At 38.7% G+C, this 12784-nt stretch overlaps 1 long non-coding RNA gene across 1 annotated transcript; it reads right to left on the bottom strand.

The window, feature by feature from the left end:
• Positions 1–203: 203 nt before the first annotated feature.
• Positions 204–2892, bottom strand: LOC309700891. The gene is made up of 3 exons (XR_014274788.1): positions 2437–2892; positions 2170–2319; positions 204–1345 (listed from the first exon to the last, which is right to left on the bottom strand). It is a non-coding gene; the product is annotated as an uncharacterized lncRNA (long non-coding RNA).
• Positions 2893–12784: the final 9892 nt, after the last annotated feature.

Genomic DNA, 12784 nt, shown 5'->3' with positions numbered 1-12784 from the left:
TCATGAAAGAAAACCAGAACACTTTTTTGAAAAGTCTGGAACAAAACCATCAAATCTGATAAAGGTTATTTAAATTCTGCAAAAGAAGAATGTATTGGAATAAAAAAAAAATATATATATATATATATATATATATCCTAACCGTAATTACTGGGGGTGGGGGGGACAATGAATGACACCAATAGTGAGTAAAAATTCAAATTCAAATTTTATTTGTCACACACACACAACCATACACAGTATGACATGGGGGTGAAATGCAAAAAGTAAACAGTATAATACAGATACATAAAAAACACTCCCAAAACAGAATAAATTATTACAAAATATTAATAAAAAACTATTAAGATGGAGGCAACTTTGCCTGTGGTACAATGTATACAGTGTATGAAAAAATCTTTACTGCAGATACTAATTTTACTAATTTAATAATAATTTTGTGTTTAAAGGTTTATGACTTTCATGCTTTCATAATGGTACTTAGTATTTATTTATTTATTGTCATTGTCAAGAACAATGAAATTGCGTTTGGGGCTTCCATACAACCAAAAAAAAGAAGAAAATAATAAATACCCCTTAAAACCCAAGTGTACATATTTAACCCAGTGTGACTCCAATGCAATAAGACAATCCTTAGCAATAATGTTCGTAGAAATTCAGACAAAGACCTGAGAACATGACAAAATACAACAATGCAACCCATTCAATATTATTGTACTGTGAGATATGATATCAGATATGATAGTTATCTATTTAAGAAAGAGGGGGGGAAGAGAATAAAGATATGATGCACCAATGCAGACCAGTTCATTGCTATTAAGAAGTTGGATATGGTTATTGTCCGTGAGAGGGGGGCAGAGAGTTCAGGAGCCTCACAGCCTGTGGATACAGGCTGTTGGCCAGTCTGGATGTTCTGGCCTGTATAGACCTGTACCTTCTCCCTGAGGGCAGCAGATGGAAAAGGTGGCGCGCAGGGTGATGTTGGTCCCGCAGGATACTGTGCACCCTCCTCAGACAGCGAGTGGGGAAGATATTACTGATCTCTGGCAGACTTGTTCCAATAATTCTGCCAGCTTCTTTCACCACCCGCTGGAGTGCTTGCTGATCGGCCTTGGTGCAGCTGGGGAACCACACTAGAAATCCATATGTCAGAACGCTGCTGATGGCACAGTTGTAGAAGTTCAACATCAGAGATCTGGGAATGTGTGCGCTCCGCAGTCTCCTCAGGTAGTAGAGGCGCTGTTGGGCCTTCCGTACAACTGAGGTGATATGGTTGCCCCAGGACAGGTCCTCGGTCACAGTTACCCCCAAGAATTTAAAACTGCTCACCCTCTCCACCGCCTCACTGCCAATGAAGAGAGGCAGATGGTTGTTATGACCCCTCTTCCGGAAATCTACAATGATCTCCTTGGTCTTTTTGGTGTTTAAGACCAAGTTATTGTCGTGGCACCATGACTCTAGTTGTTGCACCTCTGTCCTATAGTTTGTCTCATCATTGTTGGATATAAGTCCGAGCACTGTAGTGTCATCTGCAAACTTAACAATGAGATTGGACGCGCAGGAGGAAATACAGTCATGGGTGAAGAGAGTGTATAGCAGAGGGCTCAGAACACACCCGGCTACTTAGGAGAGCTTGACATTTTTATCAGGTGGTACACACTGTAAAAAGTTTGAGAAACACTGATAAGTGTCTGTGTGCTTTTGAAAAACATTTAAAGCTGCAGTACAGAATCTTTGAAACAAGCTTAAAACATTTTTAGAATATAAACAGAGCATCTGCTTCTCTTTACAGCTCCTCACTCCACCAGGGCACCATTTGGCACTTTCTGATAGTGTGCAAATGTGATGTACGTACAGCGGCAGTCATACAGACAACTGGACGGTCCAAAAGTTGGCCGACCTATTACTGGCTGAGGTTTCAGTAGAGTTGTGGCTGAACCACATAAAAATATATCATTAATTTTAATCTCCGCAATCAATGATAATGTTTTGTTGGAATGTTGTTAAAGAGGGTCAAAAATGTTTCAACCCAGTTTGTTTTGCAGATTCTGTGTAGCAGCTTTAATATAGGGAGGACACAACTTCCAGATTGTGTGAAATCAGTTTTTTCTCTTTGTCAGTTTAACAGTTTCTGTTTTGCCTGTCACTGTTCCCTGTCTGTTTTCTTACCTGGATCTTCCTGACCTTGTACTTTCTCCTCCTGTAGCAGTCCCTCGGACCAAGGAAGAAATAGAGAGAGCCTCGACGGGTGCAGTAATTTTTACTTTGAGATTCATTCAGAATCTAACAGTGCTGAGGTGCGCCAATGCACCGTGAAAACTAAACAGAAACACAAAATACATTTTCTTAGACGCTTATTACAAATATGAACTCAAATAAAGCAGAAAATACAACAAAATATCAATTAAGCAAACAAATACAACTTAAAACATGTACCTCGCTCCGCATTCCAAGGGCTGCAAATTGTTAATTTCGCTAGAGTCCGGTATCACGCTGCTTTGCGCTTCATTGAGAGCTGCCTACTGGGACATGTGCGTCACAAAACCGGTCTGAGCTGGAAGTGCAGCTTGCCGCTAACTAAGCAACAGAGCCCTCTACTGCAGTGGCCCCCAACCTTTATTGCGCCACGGACCGGTTTATGCCCGACAATATTTTCATGGACCGGCCTTTAAGGTGTCGCGGATAAATACAACAAAATAAAACGAGTACCGGTACCGAAAAAAAGAAGATTTATTCATAACACACATGAAAAGACCAAGGAAAACCGAGTTAACGATAAAAACGATAACAAAATAACGCTGAAAACCGATAAAAACCTTGAAAACCATACATTTCACACCTGAGCCTCAACTCTCGCGGCCCGGTACCAAACGACTCACGGACCGGTACCGGTCCGAGGCCCGGGGGTTGGGGACCGCTGCTCTACTGGACACTACGCGTAGCTGTTCAGGCTTAGATCAATAAACAAAACGGGACCTTTACACCTCCCCTCTTTGGACTGACAATCATACACAAGTAGATTCAATTAGATGAAAAATTACATTAATATGAAAAAAATTCTATTAAGATCACTAACAAAAAGTCCTCTCTCAGTGTACTTTAAACCAAAAGGCAAATAACCAAACCACATGAACATCTAATAAAAGATATAAACATTGAAACACTGATCCAACATTATTCTTGATTGATGGATCATTTGATTTTACACTTTTACCTGAATGTGGCTCCTTTTCTTAAAAAAAAAACAAAAACTTCCTTATATCCATTATGAACCTGGCTGTCTCTGTGTACACACACACACACACACACACACACACACACACACACACACACACAATAGGAGTTATCAGGTTAATGGGCATTCAGTCAGTCAGCTAGTTAGTATCCATTTCCAACAGGACAGTGGTAACAACAGTAGGCTACGGACAATTTAAAGTTTTAGATTTTAAATAGGCTGTATATATTTCAATGGGAGCAATAGGACGGTCAAATGTCGCTGATTTTACTACAGAGTAGGACGGATTGTTATGGAACGCCAGGACTGCCATAATGAATTAATTAAATACACCATTAAATAATTAATTAAATGTGTCAATAATTAATTAAAATTGGAATTAATTAATTAAATAAATAGTTATGACACATGTAATTAATTAATTATTGACACATTTAATTAATTATTTATGTATTTTTAAAATACCCCGTTTTTCTGTCACCAGCTACACTTTTAACAGTGTTTTAGCCACGAATGTCGCGCCGTATGTCTGGTCAGGTTGTCAACATAGAACATGCTTGCAAAAGTGCTCAGATGTTTTCAGAGATTTCACTAGCTCTGCTAACAGTTAGCATGCAGAGTGCACCGAGGGGGTACATTAACCGGTTTGTTTACATATTCCACTCTCCGTGTTCCACATGTTGCATTCGCAGATTCTCATTTTCACCGAACGATCGTCTCTTTCCGCCTGGTCTTGTGTCTCTGTGCTTCTGTAACATAAAGAACGAGCTGACATTTTTCTCACGAAACCAGCGATCAGCTCAGCAGACCCTCAGTTTACCTGCATGCATCCTCCTCCTCATCTGTCAGCTGTTTAACACCTGCTGCTAATTCAAGAAACACGCCTACGTTACCTGGTGATAGTCACAGTTTAACCGGGCAGCCGGTGCTCGATATAACGCAATGTCAGCGCATTTTTCTGCACAAGATAAGTAAATATAGTATTTTCCCCGAGCGCAGAGCTGCTGGAGCTTGTTTCCTTACAGAGCACTTTATAGGCGAACAGCTTTATCAGCGGCTGATGTCCAATCACCGGCACACAGCTTTCAAACCTCAGCTGAGTTTTAGCTCTCAGTGGTTAAACGCTGGACTTCATTCACTCAGGTTCTGTCTGTCGGGTCACGTTTACTTCGCTGTTTTATTTACAACTGAGCAAATCGGTTTGGCTGAGGTTAAAGTTACGTTTCATAACTGCATAGTTTCACAGACGTTTAATGGTTCACTGGCACATGTGTTAGACTGAACTATCATCTAAATATCATCTGTTTTTTAATAGTTATTCAACTGTATTCTAAGCACCAGCTGTCTGTTAGAATGTGATTTTTTTTCTCTCTCTGTTGGCAGAGGTATAAAAATGCGCAGGAAAATTTGACGTGCATGGCAAACTTCACCGACGATATTTAGGGAGGAATAAACACACATCAAACATAAATGAACCATTTGTCTGTCTCCATAATTGAGAGAATTTTCTCTTCTTATGTCAACACTCTCTCTCTTTTTTTTTTCTTTTTTTTTGCTTTTTCGGTCATGTTATGTTTACCTGTCAAAGGCTTGTTACAAACTATGAAACACATTGTGCAGACTTCTGGATGTTAGAAGAAAACGAATACTGCTCATGAATGAGACTAAAGGCAGGAAGGTGTCCTTTAAAACTAAACATGTTAATAGGACCTCCCTATTTATATCATAGTTTATGATATAGCATGTGTATTTCAGTAATAGCCTGCTGAGGCCACTATACGTGCTGGCCTCATATCAAATGTGAAGGCAGACTGAGTCTATGTTTGACGTTTGTTTATATCTAATCTTCCTTTTCAAACATTTAAACAGCAGCGAGTCTGCAGCTGAGGGAATACAAATTCAAATTGTCGGAACAGGTTTGCTCGTTTCTTGGATTCATTTGGTGATTTATTAAATGTATAACTGTTATTCTAATCTGCTGCTGAGTCTCTTACACTTTTCTTTATGCTGTATATTTTCACGTCTCTGGAATAGTTGGCAGTTAGATAGTCAGCTGGGAAACTTTGTGTTAACTCATGGAGCTGAGGATATCGTGGATATGCTGACCTCGCTGCGTGGTGTACAGAGCGAGGTCAGCATGATTAATATTCACAATAAAAATATTAGCCGAACATCATGAAGTCTGTATGTGTTTCATAGTGTCGAACAACCTTTGTACAGTTAAAGCCAGCAGTTACTACATGACGGAAACACCAACGTTATCTCTTTTATGCGTTTATACACAGGTCACGCTGATTACTGAACAAAAACCCAAAGATCAGATGTTAAACAGATTTATTTGCTCTCTCTCCTCCTTAAACATGTTTTTAATGTTAGTTATAATTCAGAATTGGCGACTGAAACACGTAGGACACATAAGAACATCAGGAAATAAAACACCGATAAATATAACCTCAGTAAAAGAAGTCAGCGGGGGTTACTACAGCTGTGTACCGGGGCCTGCGCTTTGTCGGTGGGATTGCTTGCGAGGCGAGCGGGTCTATCCCACGCTTTGCCGTGAGACTGGGCAGACATCTCCGAAATCATCGAAACACTTTTGCAAAGAGGCTGTATCTTGACAAACCGACCAGACACATGAAGATTAAACCACTACATTCTCGGCTAAAAAAATATTAAAACGGTATTTGGTAACACACAAACAGGGTTTTTCAAAGCTCAGTTCTGTTAGCTTCCACATGCCGGTTGTTGTGTGCTAGAAACAATGGCCACCAGGCCAAAGCAATGGTTTTGACTCGATCAGGGTTAACCCCGCCCCCTGAGTTTGATGGGTGAGGCTGACAGATAAAATAATTTCATGATGAGAGCCAGGTGCCAAGACTGCCAAAATGAAATAAATAAATATATCATTAAATAATTAATTAAATGTGTCAATAATTAATTAAATATGTCAATAATTAATTAATTAAATGTGTCAATAATTAATTAAAACGTGAAATACATAAATAATTAATTAAATGTGTCAATAATTAATTAATTACATATATCATAACTATTTATTTAATTAATTAATTCCAATTTTAATTAATTATTGACACATTTAATTAATTATTTAATGGTGTATTTAATTAATTCATTATGGCAGTCCTGGCGTTCCATAGATTGTAGGGTAGCAAATATTGTCGGAAAAGTTTTCAACACTGCAGGTTACCTGGTGTAATGTTTTTCAGTTAAAAAGAAACATGGCCTGACGCCTACCTAACTATATAAAAAGTAACTGAAGGTTAAATGCAGTTAATATGTCTTGTTTTAAGCCAGGCACTTACACCTCCGCTCCGCTGCGTCTCAGCCACCATCGCTCTGGCAGCAAGGGTGCTGGAGAGCTGGAACAAACCATTCTTCTTTTTTTTTTTGGGGGGGGGGGGGGGGTAAATATAAGTAAATATACTTTTGTTGTTAAAATGTTACGTCTCAACCAAGTGCTTCAGCACCCCCAAAAATGGGCTAAAATCGCCCCTGGTTTCAAGTGCTAACAAAGGGTCAACGTATGTTAAATGTATTTTTTCACCTTTCTGAAATTTTGAGTGGCTTCTTTCTGCCTCATATCTCGAAATGATGCATTATGTTCACCTGTTGGATAGACTGTAACATCCTTCATATAGTAATTCATCTCTTTCTGTCTGTAATTTAAATTTTGTGAGGCTTTCATGTTGTCCTCTTGTGATTTTTGGACTAATTTGAGGTTCATTATGTTTATGAATTTTGTAATGCAAACCTTTGTGGCTCCTCAGTGCAGTTGTACCTGCCATTTTAATGTCCTTATGTATCAAAAAGCCAGTACAAAATACGATCCTATCTCTGTGATCCACTGCATAAAATCGCTGTCCCCTTCCTGATTTGCTCTTTTCTTTTCTTTGCATGTTCTTCACATCATCTCATCAAGCAAATTTAAATATCAGACAAAGATAGCGCAAACACAGCATGGAGTTTCTAACTGAAGGTGTTTGTTATCAAGTGGCCTAGTCAATCAAGCTCTGACTGGAATCTTGAAAACCCTCCAATGTGACAATCTGATCTGCAAAGATGAGTGGTCCAAAATTCCTACACAGCGCTGTAAAAGACTCTTTGCCAGTTATCACAAGTGCTTGAATGCAGTTGTTGCTGTTAAGGGTGGCCCAATCAGTTATTAGATTAAAACAAACAATGTTTTTCACACAGTGCCGTGTAGGCTTGGATTTTTCCGCCTCCTGTTAATATTAAGCGCCTTCATGTATAACCTGTATTTTGTGTTTAGTTGTGTTATCACTGTCTGATTTTTCTCTCCCCCTGTTAGGCAAACTTTAATTGGATTAGAAAAAAAAAATCTAAGAATGCTTCTTATTTCCATAAAAATGGCATGTAAAAGCCTTTGCTTCTGGTTCTGGCCCTTCATAATAAAAGCCTACTGGCTGCTTTGACGGTTTTATTTTATCCAAATCTAGAGTCAACTGTGGTATCTATCAGCATCTATGCGCTGTGCTCGACTCCAACGTGTTTGCTTATATTAAAGTGAGGGACGTGAGAGGGCAGAATATCGTTGGTGAACCGGGGTGGTTTCCTCCCCCCTCCCGCCTGTTCAGCCTCCTGAGCAGCTCACGCGCCTTTTCAGTCTTTCAGATGTGGAGCGCAGAGTCTTCTTTCTCTTCTTCAATGTATGAATCAACAGTAAGCTTAATTTTTCTCTTTCGTTAATTACGTCTTGATCTAATTAATGTTTGGAGTTGTTCAGCTTGTGTTTCATTGGAAAGTTTCTGTGACTTTTATTCTAAAGGGCCATGTGGTCAGAAAGAGTATAAGAAAAATACGTCATACTTAAAGTTAGTTTTATATTATTATATGTTTAATATATTATGTTGTTTGAGTGCAGTGCTTTGAGATCCTGCTTTATTACTTGGAGTTAAGTTGCCTTTAACCGTCTTAAAGTCAAACACACCTGGCTTTGGCAACAGTTTGCCTTCAGGGGTTTTGGCACAATCACGATTTTATCAGAGATACAATTAAAAAAAAAAAAAAGCAACAATTTAAAAGAGGTGAGCTTTTCGATGAGGTTACCGCTTAACATTTGCTGGTAAAAGTAAAAAAAAAAAAAAAAAAAAAGACACACAAGAAATGATGAAAGATGATGATGAAAGAGACGGTGCGCCCTGAAGTGGGGCACATTAGAGTGGGCCGTGACCGTTGCCGGTTACTGAGGTGGTTTCTGTTTGCGGGTGAGTGTGGGTTTCACTCCATTAAAGCAAACAAACGAACAGAGATCAGGCAAAGACAGAACACACAAACTTGTGGAGATGCGCACTCTTTGGATGATACTAAAAACCGTTCATTTTCATACAAATCCTTCCTACAAAATAGTTCAACTTTAGACAGCAACAGCCCAGCAAAATGTGATTGAAACCCTGACCACCTGTAGTATTTGCCAAAAAAACGAGCCAGAAAGAATATTCCTGTTGCAAAAGCTGCAGTTAGTTTATGGTAAAGTGGCTTTTTCTTTTTATCAAAGGGTAAAAATTATTTTTGATATTAAAAATGTTAAATAAAGCACATTTTTTAGATATTAAAAAATGTGCTTTTAAGAGCGATCTGTCCGGGAGGGACTTTAAGTGGTATGGTACAATAACGCATAGCCACAAATATACTTGTAAAACAGGTAGTTTCTTAATTTTATATAAAACCCTTTCGTTAATCATGTTCAGTCTATTTAGTAACAGAAGTAAAGACAGACATAAAAACACTTCCGAAGTGACTTTTTGGCACAAGCTGAACTGTAGACGGACAGACGGCTGCCCGTGGGAGTTATTTGTTAAAGAAAGCATTTTTAAAATTAAAAAAAAAAAATCACAGACACATTCTGACGAATCGCAACAGCCCACTTCACTTTTACAGATTCTTGTTTGAACCTAAACAAACGTGTCACAGATCAGAGGCAAAGCTTTTGTGAAATTGAATTCCTCGCCCAAATCCGGAACTGCGAGTGGTTTCCGCGTAAGACAGAGGACGCCTCATGACATCTCTTGCAAAAATAAAAATTAAAAAAGATAAAAAAGAAGGAATTGAATGTTTGTTTGTTTTTTATTTTATTTATTTCTTTTTGTGAGAAGCCTTAAACCAATAGGGTTAGTTCTTGAACAAAATCGCACCGCAGAGGGGCTAGAGGGGCTTGAGCACCCGCCCCTTTCCTGATGGGTGCCCAAAGTGCCCTTTTATTGAGGCAACTTTTAAAAAAAAATTATTATTATTATTTTTATGTGTGTGGGCGTGCGGAGTCCTGTCTGTTCGCCCTTGACGGCAGAACGCGCTGGTTACGAGCCGGGAACGAGCTCACAAAGAGCACGCGCATTTTTAGCGGTCCGGAGCTGTAGGAGAAACACAAGTTAACTCAGAGACAGACTGATGCGACAAAACCAGTAAGTAGGTGTACAGCGCACACTGTAGTGTATAGCACCAGGAGTATTAGCTTATTATGTACACGTTGGTAAGCTGTCTTGTGGCAACTGACGAACTGAAACAAATAAGCGTGCTGTGTGTGCAACAGCGCGACAAACATTACCTGTCCTTTTATTAACTGCACAAGTAGTGCTGGTCACAGCTGCTGGCTACCTGTGTAAGGCTGTCATGGGTCTGTAGCTCTGTCACCGTTTTAGGGAACAAATTTAGTTTTAAAGTATTTAGAACATATTTAGTTTTAAAGTAAGTTTCCGGCTTTTCCTGCCTTTCTGGAGGGATTATATTTCACTAAAAACGATCTAATGTGCATGTCCACATAATTATGCATTATTATAATTATAATATATTTTTAAAAAAGCAGATTATATTAGATTTCTATTTTAAATAAGACAAAATTTGGATTTTACAGCAGTAAAATTATTGTATCTGTTTAAAAATGTAATAAGCTTTGCCCCTGCACAGAGTGGATAGTGAAACAAATGGAATCATCATAAATACATTATTTCATATTTATTACTTCCCCCTCCTCATTGCTTTATTATTGTAGCTCTAGTAATAAATAATAATGTAAGGATTCTGGATCAGCACCATGATGCCCATAGTATATACAGTATTCTGAAGAAGGTCTAAAATGTCACTGTGTGTGCGTGCATGTGTGTGTTTTATTTAGCTGGATTTAAAAAAATATTACTCATGACATAACATTGTCCAGACATGGCTGGTAAGGACATGAGGAGGAAACAGTAGGAGCTGTATGAGGCTACTAAAGGCAGTGCTATAACATTTTTCTGTCATCATTTTATTATAGATTAAGTGCTGGAGTTGTTAGGTGTGGATAATTAGATTAGGGGAGACCGGGGATAGTTGTAACGTGGGTCAGTTGTAACACTTCCAATTTCTCCAATCAGGGCTAAGTTTCAAATGATGTGATTAATCCTGTGCATGCCCAACTCAGTTGTGCTATCACATGTGAAAAATCAGCACATTTTGTCAAACACAAACAATTTAACACGAAAAAAAGTAATTTGTATGCCAAAAAGTAAGTTTTTCTACTTTATTTCAATTTCTAATAGCATTATCTGCTTTGCAGTTAAACTCATCAAACTTAAATTATGTTATTTGTATGTCTATGGGGATATATTCTGTGTAAGTCTTTAGAGCTAATGTTTTAGCCGTTGGCTGTAATGTTAGCTAGTTCATGGCTATAGGAGTCTGGGTCAGTTGTAACAGCAACAGTCTGGGTTAGTTGTAACAATAATGCAGATGTTACAACTTACCACACTATTACTTTAACTTATATTAAACAAGTTGGGGCAACGACATCAGCAGAGAGAGGTTCACTGGTCGCATTTGTATATGCGGTTAATGCCATTGGCAACACAATTCCTCCACTGTTTGTGTTCCCACACATACATTATGCAGACCACTGTGTCAGAGATGGACCAGTAGGAAGTACTGGTAGTGGAAATAAATCAGGATGGGTGCAAGAAACAGATTTCCTCATCTTTCTGAAGCACTTTGCAAACCACACCAAGGTAAGCCAGGATAAAAAGTAATGGAATTGCGATGCTGGTGAACAACTACATTTTTTCAGCTTCATTGTTATGTTCAAAATTGGTGCAAGAGTTGTAGGTTATAATGCCCACTGAGCCAATGAGGCCAAACTCAAGGAAGACCAACCAAAATTAATGAAATATTCAGTTGCAGAAAATTCCATAATTTGTCTTTTTTGGGGGGTTGGCATATGTTCAAAAGTTAGATTTCTGCATTCTGTCACACACACACATAACTACATAAATGGCTCTAAGTGCATTCATGTGTTGAATAAACAAAGATTACATGTTAATGTTTTGTTAGTACCCTTATTTCATTGTGTTACATTTTACCCCAGGATATGTTACAACTAACCCAGACTATGGGGTTAATTGTAACATTTCACTCTTTGTGTTTGAGACCATACCATGCAATGGGTAATTGTGCTGCAGAGAAAATAGCTGCACTATTTAATAGCAGAGACATGTAAATACTTTGCATTACATTTTGAATCCACTACCTTAAAAGAGCTCCAATTTACAGACAGAAATGTCAAAAATGTTACAACTATCCCCGGTCTCCCCTATAGTTTATTGCAATAGCAAGTTGTGCCTTGTTCTCACATAGACAGCAAGTGGAGAGTGATATATGAAATGATGGGATGGAAGGAAGAAGAGAAGCAAAGAGTGATTCACAGGCAGAGCCTAAATTATTTCTCACAGTTTTTCGTTGCCTTATGGTTCCAAGCGCTGTCACCAATCTTTGCATTTTGTTATTATCTCATGACACTTGTTTAATCAGCTACCATCTCTCCTATGGACTTTTTAATGTCTACAGTCTCAGATCAACACAGCCCTGCCCCTCCCATATTAGATTCTTGATGAATGTGTGTTGTTGTTATTCAGCCTGGTTCAATGTGCCCCTTTTTAACTTTGAGCACCCGCCCCTTTAAACCTCTCTGCACGGCCCTGGTCAGGTGTGAAAAGGCCTGCAGAGAAATCGTTTCAGAGAGCCAAATGGGCCGGAGTGGTGTTCAGCTGTGTGTTTGAGGTAAAATGGGATTTTAAAAATGTATTATCATTTCCATGTGACTCAGCACATGAGCGCACTTGTTGCCAAATGCAGTGATCCGATCGGTCAGATCTGTTTATGCGGATCCGACAAACCGTGAAAATGGAGTTTGTTTCGAAAAATAAAGGTAAAAAGAAATCGTCCAGTGAAATTACGCGGTCGGTGTGAAGGTCTGCAATAAGAATGGTCAGAAAAAATATTTTTAACGCGGGAAATATTCGGAATGATTTACGCGTCCTCGTTTTATTTCTTTTCTACCACTTCAACTAGATCAGAAGAATAAGCTGCAGACCCACATGTGTGAGGCTGTGAGCTCTAATTTGAAACAAACTGCGCCCTTTGTTCTTTTGTTGAAAATTCTATTTTCACATTGTATACAGTATATCTTTTTCTTCTAATCGATAAAGAGCAACTGAATATCTCGGCAAAGGCATGAGAGCAGAAAACAAATATTAAACACAAACC

The sequence above is a fragment of the Aulonocara stuartgranti genome (assembly GCF_965226115.1).
Source record: "Aulonocara stuartgranti genome assembly, chromosome: 23".
Lineage (NCBI taxonomy): Eukaryota > Metazoa > Chordata > Actinopteri > Cichliformes > Cichlidae > Aulonocara > Aulonocara stuartgranti.
This window is presented reverse-complemented; position numbering and strand designations above follow the sequence as displayed.